The sequence below is a fragment of the Lissotriton vulgaris genome, unplaced genomic scaffold (genome assembly GCF_964263255.1).
Source record: "Lissotriton vulgaris unplaced genomic scaffold, aLisVul1.2 SCAFFOLD_3313, whole genome shotgun sequence".
Taxonomy (NCBI): domain Eukaryota; kingdom Metazoa; phylum Chordata; class Amphibia; order Caudata; family Salamandridae; genus Lissotriton; species Lissotriton vulgaris.
The window spans coordinates 99,677-115,876 of record NW_028251218.1 but is presented as its reverse complement, the minus strand read 5'-3'; the positions used below and the strand labels follow the sequence as shown (position 1 = coordinate 115,876).

The 16,200-nt window shown below is 41.5% G+C and overlaps 1 long non-coding RNA gene across 1 annotated transcript in view; it reads left to right on the top strand.

Annotated features, from left to right (window-relative positions):
- LOC147662976 (uncharacterized) overlaps window positions 1–16,200 on the top strand; it is a 64,649-nt gene that overhangs the window by 32,641 nt on the left and 15,808 nt on the right. The window lies entirely within an intron of this gene.

The following is a 16,200-nucleotide window of genomic DNA, read 5'->3' as shown; positions in this document are numbered from 1 at the left end:
ACTTTGTTTCAAGGCCAGGGGCAGGGAATTCCAAGCAGTGGCAGCTCCTCTACCGAAGCTTCTGCCCCCCCATCGTGCCTTCCTGATCCTGGTTGTCTTAATCAGCCCTTTATTGGCCGACCTAAGCTGTCTGCCTGGCGTGTACAGTTGGAAGTGCTGCTGGAGAAAAGATGGACCCAATCCATGTACCGCCTTATAAACAATGCACAGTGATTTAAACATTATCCGTTTGCGCACCGGGAGCCAGTGCAATTTCCTAAGTTCCTGTGCAACCGGCGCAAACTTAGGTAGGCCGCAATAAGACGCACGGCAGCGTTTTGCAGCACTTGAAGTTTATTGAGCAGTCCTTGTTGGGCCTCAAGGAGAAGACTGTTGCAGTAGTCTAAGCGGGAGAGCACAAGTGCCGTCACCACCGTTTTTCTGCTACTGTCCGGCAAGAACGGAAAAATCTTCCTGATGATTTTCAAGGTCCAGTAGATAGAGGAGATCAGTGCATTGACTTGAGGTTTAAAAGATAGTTGATTGTCAATGAGGACACCTAGGTTTTTAACCTTAGCTACCGGAGTGGGTGGGGTTCCCATGTCGTCCGGCCACCACTTGGGGCTCCAGAAGCTGATATCAGAGCCAAAGAGTAGAACCTCGGTTTTGGAGGAATTCAATTTGAGGCAGTTACCTGCCATCTAGGTGCTAACTGCAGTCATGCAATCCTGAAACCTGGCAGCTACGCCTTCTTCTCTCCCCGGGAGCAGTGATACAACGATCTGAGTATCATCTGCGTAAGATGTTAGTTCAAATCGAAAGCTCGGATCACCAGGGCGAGAGATGAAACATAAATATTGAATAGGGTAGGGCTAAGGGAGGACCCTGCGGGACCCCCCTGGGAGTTTGAAAGGTCTAGACTCAAAATCTCCCAAGGCCACCACCTGAACCCTATTCACAAGGAATGCTTTCAAGATGTTCAGGGCCCTCCCCTGAACCCAGCAGTCCTCTAAACGATCCACCAGAATACTATGGTGGACCGTATCGAAGGCCGCGGACAGGTCTATCATACTTTTATGGCATTTATGCATTATTTTCATGATCAGCCGTTTAATGTTGCATTTTTATCTCATTTTCAACTGATGTCACTATCAGTCCAGGTTAAATGCAATGAACACAATTCAAATAAGAAATCATAAACTGACATCTCAAATATTGTTCACAACATTAATCAGATCAGACTACAAATGTTGTAAGTGGTGTCTGAAAGTACAGGCATATATAATGAAAGAATCCATTCCAAAGAATTAAATAGGAAACGTAAGTTATCTTTTTACTAATAAAGTTAACTCTGGATACTTTGGATGAGCGGTGATGAAAATAAAAATAGGAATTCAGAATTCGTAAAACAGATAGGTATGGTTAAGACAGCGTGTTGTTTCTTGGGGCATGTGATTATTCTGTACTAGTAGAGTGGACTAAATGGGAATCATCACTTTGTACTTAAGTGCATTCACTGGTAATTACAGCAGATAACAAAGGTAAAATTCGGGGTCTGAAATTCTGATTCACCTGTAAAATATAATGAATACAATCCATATGAAAAAAGACTTCATTAGTTAACCTGCAAAAACTGAAGACACTAATAACACATAAACCAAGATTTTGGTGAATGCCCAAAAATTTACAAGAAGCAGTTTGATCGTGGGGAAAACAATGGGCTAAAGATCAGACATTATAAATAGACTACAACATAATTCAACTATGGATGTTATCACGCACAAATGCAATGAAATTGGCGTTGTTACTTAAGAACTAGCACCAAAACAGTATAGGTGATATGCATGCTGAGAACAGACCTGCAAATCCAGAGCTCATATGGTTTAGATTATAAAGAACTCTTGTCACTTGTGAAATGCGAGTATTCCTGACTGTAAAGCAGCACACTGCTTACCAATAACACCATCAATAAAGGCAAGACATCTGGCATCATTCCACAACATGAAATCCTAAAATGATTATTCAAAGGACTTTAGTAACTTTTAATAATAATTAATATTGGTTGAAGCGTGTGAATTGTGTGACCATGGCCTGAAGGTAAGTTAGATTGGGGGCAATGGATAGCATCTGTTGATGAGATAAATGGAAGAGTAGTCACAATTTTTAGGGTTTTTAAAAATAACAGAAATATTGTGTTAATTTGGATTACTGTAATTATCATGGTCAAAAGATGTGTATAAAACAGCCCCTGTTAATGACAAGATGTTTTTGAAATGCAGTCAGCATGCCTGAAGGTGGTGTTTTTATTACTTACAGAGACTGAAATAGAACACAATTAGATGGTAATTCTACAGTTTATTTAAAGGATGTGTACTTGGACTCAGAGCAGTATGTGGTTTTGATTGCAGTCGAGGTACATACACAACATAATAAGGATCTCTGTACTATTGTGCATGCATTGCCTTTCTGAAAGTGATTTGTCTCTTCCAACTTTTACAGCATTACTACTCCTTCCTAACTGTAAGTCATTTATAATTATGGTAAATGGAAAGTCTCTGTTACAAAAAAGCACCTTTTCAGCTTTCTGTTCCTGCCTCCCTCACAAATATGCAACCTATTGCTAACTTTTTTTGCCTGCCTCATAATTACTAGGAAGTTATTTGTGGCTACTATCAGTACATCTGCCCCTCACCCCAATTCCTTGGTGTAGCAGAGGACCATTCTAAGAAATTTTTTAGCCGCCTGTACTCCGTTACATTAAGATATATGTATGGTACGGTATCAGGGAGCCATTACTAAAAAGTGACTGATGTATCCCCTGCTCTGCCATTTGTTCCTTCCACTCAATTCTGTTTTGAAATAAAAGATGTGTGGCACCGAAAAGCTGCTTCTTCATCTTCCTGGAGATTTGGGTAGTAGGAAGATCTACGTGCAACACCCTGTTGAAACTTTAGTGGTGCATTTTGATACCAACAGGACAATTTGTTTATTATTATTTTTAATTAAAATTAGTTTCTGGTGAGTTTGTACTATCTGACTAAGGGATTTCTCTTTTTTAATTATTTAATTATTTTTAGAGATTGCGTTTACCCCTTTCATGATTCCTGTGAGCACTGCCGCCTGTAATTCTTAACTTGTCACTGTCTCAGTTAGCAGTATTTCCATTAACCATTGCTGTTTGCATGCTGCTATTTAAACGATTATTGATCCATACAGCATTCTCCATGTCAAAGTCAGTTTTCATTTAATAATGTATTATTGTTTAAAGTGGTGCAGTAAAAATGTTATACTACAGTCAAGGTCGTAGTAGACAAAGTCCACAGTTTTTTGTTTTTTTACAGAACAATGTAAAAAAATATCTGAAATAGAGATATCTAAACTAATAAAGGAAAAAATGGTAAAGAGGTTGGAGAAATGAAAGCAAAGATAGAAGCCTGGACCTAAACGTGGAGCAATTTCTCCTTAAAATCTTCGTAGAGAGTAATATCAAAACACTAGAAGAAACCTGCATAACTAACCATAAGGCCGACATGGCTTCAGCAAATCTTAAACTAAAATAGAAAAGTGGGTATTTAAAGAGCCACTGTTTTTTTAATATCTTTATTTAGCATTTTATGTTAGACAAAAACAATAAATATATTGCAAACATTGTTGCACAACCCCATACTTACTCCCCATTATTGCAATTTGTGTGTCCCATGACATGGTCGTTTTCTGTACAGTGTGGCTGAACATAGATTATGATTGTGTCACTCAAAAATTAATCGTAGTGTGCACCTATCTCTATACACTTTAGTGGCTTAAGTCCATTTCCTGTTGCGAAGCTTGTGGAGTTGCCTCGGTGAAATCCACCGTTACATCTGCCCATATCGCCAAGTGATCCACCAGCCATTTGTATCGCTTGTTTTTTTTTTTAAAGATACATTTCCTCATTCAAGTCCCACTCCATTGTGTTCCTTAGCCACAGGTTTTCACTGGGGTCACGTTTCCCCATCCAGCCGATGCCAAGAGGAAATCAAACTTACATTTTATGGGAATCCCAGCAGCATCATAGTAACAAATGAACATGGAAGCATTCCTGAGGAATTTAATACAGGAAACACTCCTCCCTGTCCTTGCTTGTGGCCTGCCAGATCTCACTATTGAAAGACCTCATAGAATCTCGTTTGAGAAGCCAAACTGTCATTGCATTTTTGCAGGGCCTCGGGATTAGAGGTCATCCTGGATAATGTATGTGTAGCTATATCAAATAAGGCTGCAGCTGGCCACACAATGCTTTTCTATAAAAACAGCTGACCTGGGGAAGATGATGTATAGCACGATATTGTAAGTCAGGAAGGCTGAGCCCTGGGCTCCAGATTGCGAATGCTCTGGCAGACTTTTCTAGGTACGTTTAGGATATTTCTGGTATCTGAGAAGTAGGTTGCTAATTTTGCTTTTTTTGCTATGAGTCTTCACCCTCTCCTCCTCTGTAGAGTGGTCGGATTCTGGATGGGTGACCGTAGCAGTAATGGCATGGTGATGTATCTTTTTTGTACTGTAGTAGAAGATTCAGACCAAAGATTTAGAGGAGAAGGGCCTTCCTGTTTTTTATTTTATTTTGATGAGATTAGGGCCTCTGTTCCGCCGTGCCTGACCATCTTTCCAGTGAACAACAGAGCATACATTCCAAGGCAGGAAGTGACAAACACCTTTTCCTATTACCAAGAAGCATTGAGGCATGTATGTGGGTGGGGAGTGAAAGAAACAAGCATTTGCAATGCAATAGGGCTCGCATTAGTAAAGTTAGAGGTATTAGTATTGTAAATAACACATTTTTTATTTATGTTTTTGTTTTGAAAATAGCGAAATTAATAACTTTGTTATTTACAATGCCAATATTGTTAACTTTTTCAAACGTGATACCTATAGCATTTGTAATGCAATATGTGTTGTATTTACATGACTTAGATGTATTAAGATTACAAGTACTCTCCACTAAAGTAAGGCAGTCTAGCGCAAAGTGTTGGTATTTTGTGGATGAACATTCAGCAGGCACGCTGAGAAGTGCTGGTAATGTCCCATTAAACGTAGATTGGGCATATTGTACTAAATAATTTTCTTTTAAAGGTTGAGCAAACTTGCTTTGAAGTACTCCTTAAACCACATCACATGTGTATGTGGTACTACTCGAGCCTGGTCTGTGGTGTTGAAAGAGAGAAAGAAAGTGAAAGAAAGAAAGAGAGAAAGAAAGAGAGAAAGGGAAAGAAAGAAAGAGAAAGCAAGAGAACGCAGGGGAAAGCGAGAGAAAGAAAGTGAAAGAAAGAAAGAGAGAGAGAGAGAAAGAAAAAGAAAGAAAGAGAAAAGGAAAGAGAAAGAAAGAGAGAATGAGAAAGCAAGAGAGAGAACGAAAAACGAGAGAAAGAAACAAAGAGAAAGGGAGAAAGAAAGAGAAAGAGAGGAAGGAAGACAAGCATTGCTAAGCAATGCTGTAGTTGAGACCTAAAAAGGACTATCACTGGACATCCAACGTATATTTAGAAAAGGAGTGAAAAAGCATTATGATTACAAAGTAAAGTTTGGAAAATCACCTCAAATTTAAAACCGAGATAAACGATGCTATTTAGACTTAAATCATGAATGGAATGATTTGTTTACCGGTTTGGAAGCTTTACTTGATAACATAGGGTGACCAGGGATTATATTGTCTACGACATATTACATTGATATTCATAGATATATTGCATGATCCACCATTCATAAGGCATTGATGAGCCTTCTCTACCTGGAAAGGCCATCGATTGGCCAGCAGGAAATTCTGTATTGCATATTGTTGGTGTTTGGTTGTCTCTGGTTAGCAGAGAGTTCGCATAGTGTTAAAATGCGAAATGGTTTGTGCGAGTTAAACTGAATGTAAAATGAATTCGCTCTAGGGAGATATTTGCGGTGTTAAATGTGTATGGGCTGGTTGGCTGAAGGTCTTTTCTCTCCATGGAGGGAGGTGGCAGTGATTGCATTGCTTTGCTACAGTGTAGCGTTTCCTATTTATACTTATCACAATCGAAGTTGTGTCATTTCATGTGATGTAGCGCATGTGAGAATGTTCAACTGGTGCTAGTTTTAGCTGAGTATTTCTACGGTGTGGTCTGTGACACTTCTGTTGATCTGTGTTCACTTTGACAACTACGTGGCTTTGGGGTCTTGTTGTGCATATTATGGTTAAAGGGCTATTTGGGGTGTTCTGAGTATGACCAGGTGTAGGTCGGATTGGAGCAATAGTGTTATTGTTGGATATAAAGAGCTGTTGGAGGCTTGCTAAAAGCCCAATCATGGGATATGGGGGTGACGTTAGGGGTAGGATAATGTATGGATGGATTGAGGGGATATGGATGAGCCTTGGGTTATATGTGGGTAGTAACAGCTAGACTGGAACAGCACATAACGCATGGACCTGGGAAATTTGGCAGCTATACATATATAAAGCGTAAACTTAAGGTCATCTTTATGAATCAAGCGCAAAAAAGACTTGCAAATCCTGCATTGGCGCAGACTGATGCATCCACGTAGAAGACATGATTCTGAGCAAGAACACGACCCTTTGACATTGGTATCACCACATGTGCCAATATCGCATTTTTAGGTATCTCTGATTCATTTGAAAATAATGCATTCAGGATTAATGCCTCTGAATAAAAGGCTGCAATAAGATTCAATCATGGTCTTGTGAGGGCCACTTACATGCTAAAAAGATATGCGGTCCCTTCTCATGTGCATAATCAATCACCGCCATGTCAGTGGCGTAAACTAAATGATGGGCCAAGGGGTCGCCGACTCTCCCACATCTCCCAAATAGTCATTGCCTTTAGGTGGAATGGGCACCTCCAGTCCCACCCACCCCCGTTTTTGTTGGCAGTTTTAGATAGCGCGAACTCGACTGGACGGTATTAGAGAGCTTTACACGACCACCAAGTTACATTACAGAAGGACACTTTTTTGTCACTGGTGGATTAAGTGATTTGCCCAGAACTCTAGGATGTTGAGCCAACGCCGAGACTCGAATCTGACCCCCCAGTTCCAGAGTCGGCAGCTCTGACCCTCTGAAGGGTTTGGGGAGTCCAGAAGGACAGAGATCCTGTCTTGCGCCACAGGGGCTCCAGTGGCCTGTTCTACGTCCCCCCTGCGCCGTGATTGTGATCTATGGTGTGATGTGAGCTGTTAGCTGTGTGGTCATTTCCTGTCCCTGGTTAGTGTGAGCCTCGTTCTGTTTTGTTTCTCTGTCCAGAAACCCGGAGGTGCAGCGAGTCTCACCTTGGGTGTGGCTAAGCCAGGCCTCACGCGGATGGGGGGGGGGGGGGGGGGGGGGGGGAGCTGTGGGGGCAGGGCGAGCAGACAGCATGGGTGCTGGTAAACTTTACAACAATAACACGGGAGAGAGGGAGGGGGGCTGTTTCATGTACAAAGAGGTGGGAGGCGTAGAAGGCAGGATTCCCACAGAGAGGGAACATCTGTCAGCAGATCAAAGGGAGGCTGCTGTCCGTGCTCTGAGACACCCGAGAAGAGAGACAGCTTAGCTCAACACCCCCTGAGCCTGACACTCACTCAGGCCGGCCTGTCGGACACTGGGACGACACCTTGCTAAACAATACTCCCAGACAATTCAGCATTTCACAGGGAAAGTCTCTGAAAAGGCAATATAGCAACATGCCCTATATCATTTTACGTACCATTTGTACTACCATAGCAAAGCTTATCTGGGGTCTTCGCCCCACTGAACTGCTTTTGTGTTTTATGAGGGTTACTGCAGTTCCACAGAAACAATTCCGAGGGTAAGAGCGATTTACTTATCTGAGAAACAGTACTAAGCTGATGATGGGTATAAGCAGCCCTAAACTTCAGAAAAATATGTAAAAATCTTCCGAAATACTTTCACGTTTATATGATAAAATCTGCAGGGGAATCAAAGAAGATCTGTGGAAAAGACGTTGAAAAATATATTAATATTTCTTAGATCCTTGCCAAAAATAATTAACAAGCACTCAAAGAAGAGCAAATGGTGGGGGCCTGAAGCAGTGGAGTGGGAGAGGTGAGGGGGGAGTCACGGGGAGATTAAGGGACAGAAGGCAAGCGGCCGTGAAGTGCAGGCGGGGGGCGGGGAGCAGAGCCTTTGAAGAGCCAGAGTGAGTGAAGTGAATAATTAAGGGAGGAGAACTGGCAGGCTGATAGGCAGAAGGCTCGGGCAAGCTCGTGCACGAGGCATGCACGTCCCAAAATCCTCGGGGGGAGCCCTTGGCCTTAAGAAATGGGTTGGCTGCATTAGGGCTCTTTTCCTATTCCTGCGGAATAGGAAAGGACAAGTCCTAAAAAGTGGGGATGCCAGTTTCAAAGCAAATAAAGAAGAAGGAAGTTTGGAAGAAGGAAAAAATTAGACTTTACATATTTAAAAAAGGCATAAATATGAATTACTAGTGGAAAGCTATTGTCAATAAATGAGAATTAGTTGGTCAGCGCTGGAAGTAGAATATGTTCATAAGGCTAGTGGAACTGAGAGACACAGATGTTAAATTGCTGCAAAAAAACTGCCTCAGTGCCATGAACTAAAAAAATAAAATACTAGCAAGCTACTCTATGGTACAGAAAATAAGGTACTCAAATGCTTCCACACTGGTAAAAGTGCTTACAATCATTTTAAGAATGAACTAAAATTAAAAGAACGTATGGGTATTGTATGCAGACAATATCCTACTTTATCTTGCCAACCCCAGAGCGTCTTCGAGTAATTTTTTGGATATTTTTGCCATATTTGGTAGGTATTTCGGATTTGCTATAAATTGGTCGATGTTGGTCCTCTTCGTCCTCGTGGGCGAGCCGCCGGTGATCCCGTCGTCGTGCCCGATTCAGATAGAGCCAGTGGGATTTAAATACCTTGGTATCTTCGTAACACTTGACCCAAAAATGCGTTATGCCAACAATCTGGGTCCCCCTCTGGGCCGGTTCCGAAAGGATGTGGAGCGCTGCAAGGCACTCCTGCTGTCCTTGCTTGGAGGGGCAGTGCTCTTTAAGATGATGGCACTCCCCCGATTTTTATACGTGCTTCAGAATACAATAGACCCGGTGCCTTTATCCTATTTTAAAGAAATAGAGGCCCTTCAGAGGAAGCTTCTCTGGGACGGGAGACCCCGAATAGCCTTTATCAAGCTCACTCTCCCATGGTATGACGGCGGTATTGTATTGCCAGACCTAAGAAAGTATTATCGGGCTACTCCGCTTGCGGCGGTGAATCATGCCGTGTACGGGCCCCCCGGAGACCCAGGGTACGCCATGGACAGAGGACAGGCGCCAGGTGGGGACATTACGAGGGCACTCTATGCCAAACCCGGGCGGGTCACGCTGATGGGCCCAACGGCACATGCAGTCCATGTGTGGCATGCTGCCACTAGGTATCTCGCCTGGGAAGGGAAACTGACCTTGGCCCCCCCCCTGCGGAATGCGGAGAAACTTGGGAGCTTGTGGAAATCCAAGGGATTTGATAAATGGGATCTCATCGGAATCTCTCAGATCAAGGATGTTTGGAGGGGCGACGCAATTCATACCTTTGAATTCCCTCAAGCAACAGTACTTTCTGCACGATAATGAGTATTGTCGGTACCTAGATCATAGTTGGGTCATGAGTAAGGCATATAAGCTTAAAGCCCTCTCGTGGAATGTAAATGGACTGGGGGAAAAAAGGAAACAGACCCGGATATGTGAATTCTTAAGGGACTCAGACGCACATCTCATAATGCTTCAGGAGACCCATTTAGAAGCAGACGCTTGTAGCTTACTTTTTAAGAAATTGAGGTGGGTGCAGGAAATTATAAGCTCTAGGCAGACGGGAACAACAAGGGGGTCACAATTATAATTCGCGCAAACAGCGGGATAAGTTTGAAAAAATACGAGACAGATCAGACAGGAAGATGGTTGGTAGCAGCCATATCTATTCAAAATATCCCTTATACACTTGCAGTATATTATGGCCCAAATGACGATAACCCCGGTCCGCTTCTTAAGTTAGCGACAGCTCTATTGGGGACAACTGGCCCAGTAATTTTGGGAGGCGACTTTAACTTGGTCTTCGATCAGACATTAGATAGAACTTCTAAAGCCAAGTATCATGCTCCCACTAAATCACTATCTACCTTAGGCGGCATAATAAAAGATTTTAGTCTCTTAGATGTATGGAGGAAGAAATATAGATCTGCACAGGGATTTACTTTTTACAGTAAAAAATACAAAAACTACTCAAGGATTGACCATTTTTTAGTTGATCAGCACCTTCTTACACACATTAGTTCTCTCTCGTTTACACCCGTTGAGATGTCAGACCATGCAGTTTTGGAAATGGTATTTTTACTAAACTTGAGTCCCTTAAAAACTAGCTGGACTTTGGAACGGTTATTGTTATTAAGCGACCAGGTAAAAAAAGAAGTTAAAGAAAAAACCACAGATTTTTTTGCAATAAATATAGGCTCCTCTACCCCTCAGATTGTATGGGAAACTTATAAGGCTTTCTTGAGAGGGGTCTTGAGCTCCCTAATGGCCCACAAAAGAAAGTCTATAAAAGCCAAGAGAAGGGAAGATCTAGCGGCAATGACTAGAAAAGATTCTGAGTTACAAAGCGCCATCTTATCTAACTCAGAGAGGGTCCAGGCTTTAGAGAAGGAGCTTATAGAGTTACAACTTCAGCTTAAAGTCTGTGATGAGAAAATTATTAAAGAAAAATGGGAGACTAGCAAATTAAAGAACTTTGAATATGGTGAAAAATGTGAAGCCCTCCTAGCTTGGAAATCTAGAGAGGAAAGAACTAGAAACAACATCAAAGTTTTAATTCAAAGAGAGACAGGAGACCTGATCGAGGAAGACGCAGATATTAGAGATAAAGCCAGGAGTTTTATGAAAAACCTCTATACTGAAGATAAAGACCCAAAGTCAGAAGAGATAGAAACCTGGTTGCTCCAGAAAAATCTACCTCAAATTTCTGATCTGGATAAAAGATATCTAGAAAGTGAGATTACGGAGGGGAAAATATCAAACCAATTAAAGAAAATGAAGCTGGGTAAAGCGGCAGGTTCAGATGGGCTTCCGGCCGAGTTCTATTTAGATTACATAGAACAACTGGCACCCGCACTCACAACACTCTTTAATCATTTACTAACTCACGGTTACAGTATTCCCCCCACCTGGGCTGAAGCCACAATAACGCTTATTGCAAAACCTAACAAAGACCCTAAGAAAATAGAGTCTTACAGGCCAATCTCTCTTCTAAATACAGATATGAAACTATATTCTGGGATCTTAGCGACCAGACTCGCGAAGATAATAAAAACTATAATTCACTCTGATCAAAGGGGCTTTATTCCAGGGAGACAATTAAATGAACTAACTTTTCAAGTGATAGGGGCTATAGATTACGCTAAAGACAAAGGCCTCCTGTTAGCCTTGGTCGCAATAGACGCGGCCAAGGCCTTCGATCAGGTCAATTGGAACTATCTTTGGGCCACAATGACTGCATTTGGGTTCCCCCCAGTGTTTATAAGGGGCATTAAATTACTGTATCATAACCCAACGGCAAAAGTATTGGTTAACGGGGCATTATCTGATCGGTTTGACATATCTCGAGGAACCAGACAGGGGTGCCCCTTATCTCCTCTTTTGTTTGATATTTTTATGAAGCCTTTTGTTTGTGGCATTAGAAGGGACAATGTAATTTAACCTTTTAGGATGGCTAATTTGGAGCTAAAAACTGCCCTATATGCTGATGATCTCCTCTTTTACACTTCTAACCATACCAAAGCTATACCCAGGCTATTTTACTTGGCAGAGGAATTCGGAAAACTGTCAGGCTACCAAATTAATAAGGAGAAGACAGAGATAATGGGGTGGAAAAATAATACTCCCATACAGGGAATCAAACATAAAATGCGATATTTGGGAATTTACTTAACTCAAGATTTAAAGAATATACCAATAATTAGTTGGCAGACTGTTGTTAAAGACATTACTAAAACCTTAACAAGATGGGGCAATTTACCATTAAACATATATGGACGAGTTAATCTCATTAAAATGACCATACTTCCCAAATTGACCTTTCTTTATAATTCCATCCCTTTATCTTTCTCACCAAAAGATATTACTAACCTCCAGGGTAAGATTGGATCTTTTATCTGGGCCTGTAAATCCTCTAGGATAGCCTGGAAAAAGTTGAGGAGGGGCTTAAAAATTGGAGGTCTAGCTCTACCGGACTTACTATTATATTGTCATGCTTTCCACTTTAAAAACTTTAGGTTACTTGCTAACACACTAGATGCATCTTCACAGGGCCGTCTGTTCCAGGCTTTATTGCACGATCTACCATATGGCCATGATTTTTTTTTATTTAAGTTTGGCGACCAGAAATTTTTAAAGAAAGTTCGTCTTAAGATCCTACAGACCGCACTTAAAAACTGGGGGTTTATCCGAAAGATATTGGGAATTCCCTACTATCACACGAACACCCCAATATGGGATTCTCCGGGCACTCCTGCGTGTCTTCAAGATCAGCTCTCACTTCCTCTGAGAACAGCTGGAATATTGAAATGGGGAGACCTATGGGTAGACTCGGGCCTTATGGACTGGAACTCCCTAACATAACTTACAAACGGGCAACTGGCTAGATTTAAATTCTATCAATTATCTACTTGGTGGTCAAGCCAGACCTTACAGCGGGAGAAAGACACTGGACTTCTGGATGCAATTTGTAGGGGGGGGGGTTGGATTAGAGAAGTCTCATTTTGGTATAAACTGTTAACTACCGATGAAGAGAATAATTTACATCTTGAATTGACAAGCCTCTGTGGGAATATAATAACTGAATCCCCTGAAGAGCGCAGTAAAATCTGGTCAGACTCTTTTACTTTATCCCAGAGATTAATTAAACCAGCTAATTTAAGGCAGAATCACTTATTTACAGCTTACAGAGTATATTGGACCCCGGCTAAATTATATAAGATAACGCAAAATAATTACTACTGCCCCCGCTGTAAACTCATAGCAGCAGATGATATCCATATATTTTTGGAATGCCCGGAGATCCAGGAGTACTAGAGAGCGATAGTTGGCTTCCTGGGCGAGGTACTAACAACAACCATTTTATGTACACCCAGGTTAGTATTTTTCGGTTTACCTTATGACTATAATATCAACAATTTACATTCACTGTTTATCTTTTATGTAGTGGTTATTGCTAGGAGAAAAATATGTAAAGCATGGAAGTCAGCCGCCCCTCCCGGATTTGCAGAGTGTCTAAAAAATATAATGGAAGTCTGTAAGATGGACATGGTCGGTCGCAATGGAAATACTGAGAATGTTTGGCCAAAACTGGAGGTCTGGTCTAACAAGTAAACGGTCCGATGATTATGCCAGAGGTTGTGTCGGTCCTGTCCTCCCCTGGCCTGAAGTATCCCATCATATATCAGAGGAGTTGGACAAGGAAACAACCTACCTCTGGGACATTTCTGTCTGCTAGATACTGACCCCAGGGTGGATACAGAAATGTCAGTATAAAAGGCGACCGTGAGACCTATCTAGAGCATATTAAATCTGGTGGCATATATGAGGACAAAAAAAAAGAAAAAAAGAAAGAAAAAAAAAGTATTGTCGGTACCTACAGATTAGGCACGCCCTCCTCGCCCATATACCCCGGGGGAACCCTGCTTCCAGAGCCCTCTCCTCTCGAGGATCGAGTGTTAGACGGACATCTCCCCAAGAAAACCATCTCTTTAATATACAAAAAGCTTATTAATCATATGGAGAGCCCCCTGGGACTTATCACATCACAATGGAGCGCGGATGGGATAGAGCTGGATGACGAGGACTGGACAAAGGTGATTTCCTCCCCGAAAATGGTAGCGAACCAGATGAAGCTTCGACTGGTGCAATTAAAGATCTTGCATAGGTCGTATATTACAGGGCCGAGATTGGTGCGTATGGGGCGAGTGCCGAAGGGGGTGCGGAGAGTTGAGCACCTTCATACATATTCTATGGCACTGCGTGGAAGTGCAGGAATATTGGACGAAGGTTCACGACGAGATAGGGGAGGCTTTGGGGGAGAGGATTAGACCAGAAGCCCGGAGATGTATACTGAATGTATGGGAACCCACAGACTTGAATGTGTATCGTAAGCAATGGGTGACGCTGGCATGTATGATAGCCAAACAGAATATTGCTCAGCTGTGGGGAGCCAGCCAACCTCCCCGGGTACCAAAATGGATGGAGGACCTAGATTGGTGCATGTTTAGGGAGAAGGCGGTGTATATGGCCAGGGGTTGTCCAGAGAAATAGGGAAAGGTCTGGGGGGCTTCGAATAGCCACCGTGGGGAGATCTGCACGCTCCCGGCGCGGCGAGCAACGGAGGAGGCGCTGGAACCCCCGTGATCCCCTGAATCGTATATTGTTTTATCGATTCTTTAATGTGCGATATTTGGTGTATTTACTGTGAAGTTACCACCTCACCTGATGTTTTTTCATTTTCTTTTTGTTAATAAAAAGATGTTTAAAAAAAAAATAACTTATGGGACAAATAAGTTGGTTTGCATGCTTATTCCCCATTCCATGGGGAAAAAACTCATAACTGCATGGTATTGGCGGGTTGTTACCACACAGTAACAGTTTTTACGGGGGCAGATCTACTAACGTACTAGTACCATGCATCTCGTAATCGGGGACATACTGGGGCCAGAAGTTGACAGGATGTGGTGGTAGTTCTAGGCTTGGAATGCACAGAGTCTGTACACACCCAGAAACCTGCGTTTTTAAGGTTATTCACCAACTTCTCCAATCTCTTTTCCACATTGTAAAAGGCTAGAAATTATTCCTGACAAAGGTAGGAGTAAAACTCCTTTTTCTGGTGTGAAAAAGCAGGTACAGGGAAAGTGAATTTGCAATTGCTCAGTGGACTTTTGTATGTGTATATTTGCTAAAGCGAAAAGGAAAATCACAAACGTTTTCTAGGAGTAGAGTTTCTAGGCCTACTTCTGTAAACTCTTGTGAATTACTAAAAGTCATAGAGCTGCACTAATGCAAGGACATATACCTATGGGTGCGCTTTTGTAACTTAATTTGAGAATAAGGCTCTTAATTAAGTTGCACATGATGGTTTTAAACCAATTCTTCATTAATAATATATATTTTATTAAATAGTATTATGGAACAATTGTTTACCACAACCTTTTTTTAAATTTATTTATATCTTTTTTTGTGTATGTTTTATCCTGAAAGCAAACACCCATCCTACTTTCCTTCTTCTGCCGATATTTGCATTTAATCACGGAGCAACATGGAATCATTATAAATATCTTCAAATTGTTACATTTTGCTAAAGTGTACACATTTTTATTTTGAAACCACAGTGATGCAAGATTAGCACACAGCTCACTGCATTTTTTCAGGTGCTCACCTGTAGTAGTTAAGGCGTTTGCATTCATAAATCATATGTTCAAATTTAAACACAAACACATATCTTCTCCTAGTGGCAGATAAAAAAGTTTGTGTTGCATGGGTTCGGGCTTACTTGTTTAGTGGACAAATTAAACATGAAAACATCTTGTTATTGACTCTAAACAATAGATTCAAGGCATTAGGTGATAATTCCATGCTCCTGTTTAAAAAAAAAACTCTCTTAAATATCAATGGAAGGTGAAGTATCTGATGGCTGTGTTAAAGAAGATGAACACATCTTCCAGTTCAACAGGTTTATTAATTTCGTTATAACTTGGACCCTAAACAGAATTAATGATAGATGGTTCCTCATTGGGAAACACTATGATCGAACAGGGCTTCAGTCAGGGATGCCCTCTTTTGCCCTTAATCCTTGTGCTCTTTATAGAACCACTATACATATTCCACAAGGATCTTAATTAAAGGTAGCCCAGAAGTCCTGTGTGCATCTAATCCTCACCTTCATGGTGGTGATGTTGCGCTCTTCCTTGTGCCTTAAGCTAAAATTATCGGTAGGGTATTCACTCTAGTAGAATCATTTTGTGTGGTTATAAAATAAATCAAAGAAGAGTTTTTAAATATTGAGAGAAAATGAGCACTACCAGTATAGTTGCAAAATATGGTTGTCCAGAATTTGGCTAGGTTCTTGGAGATTCAGGTATCGGGGACAGTGGATGATGATGTTTATTGCTTGACCTATGGCAGAAAAATTATTTCAAAACCTGTCAT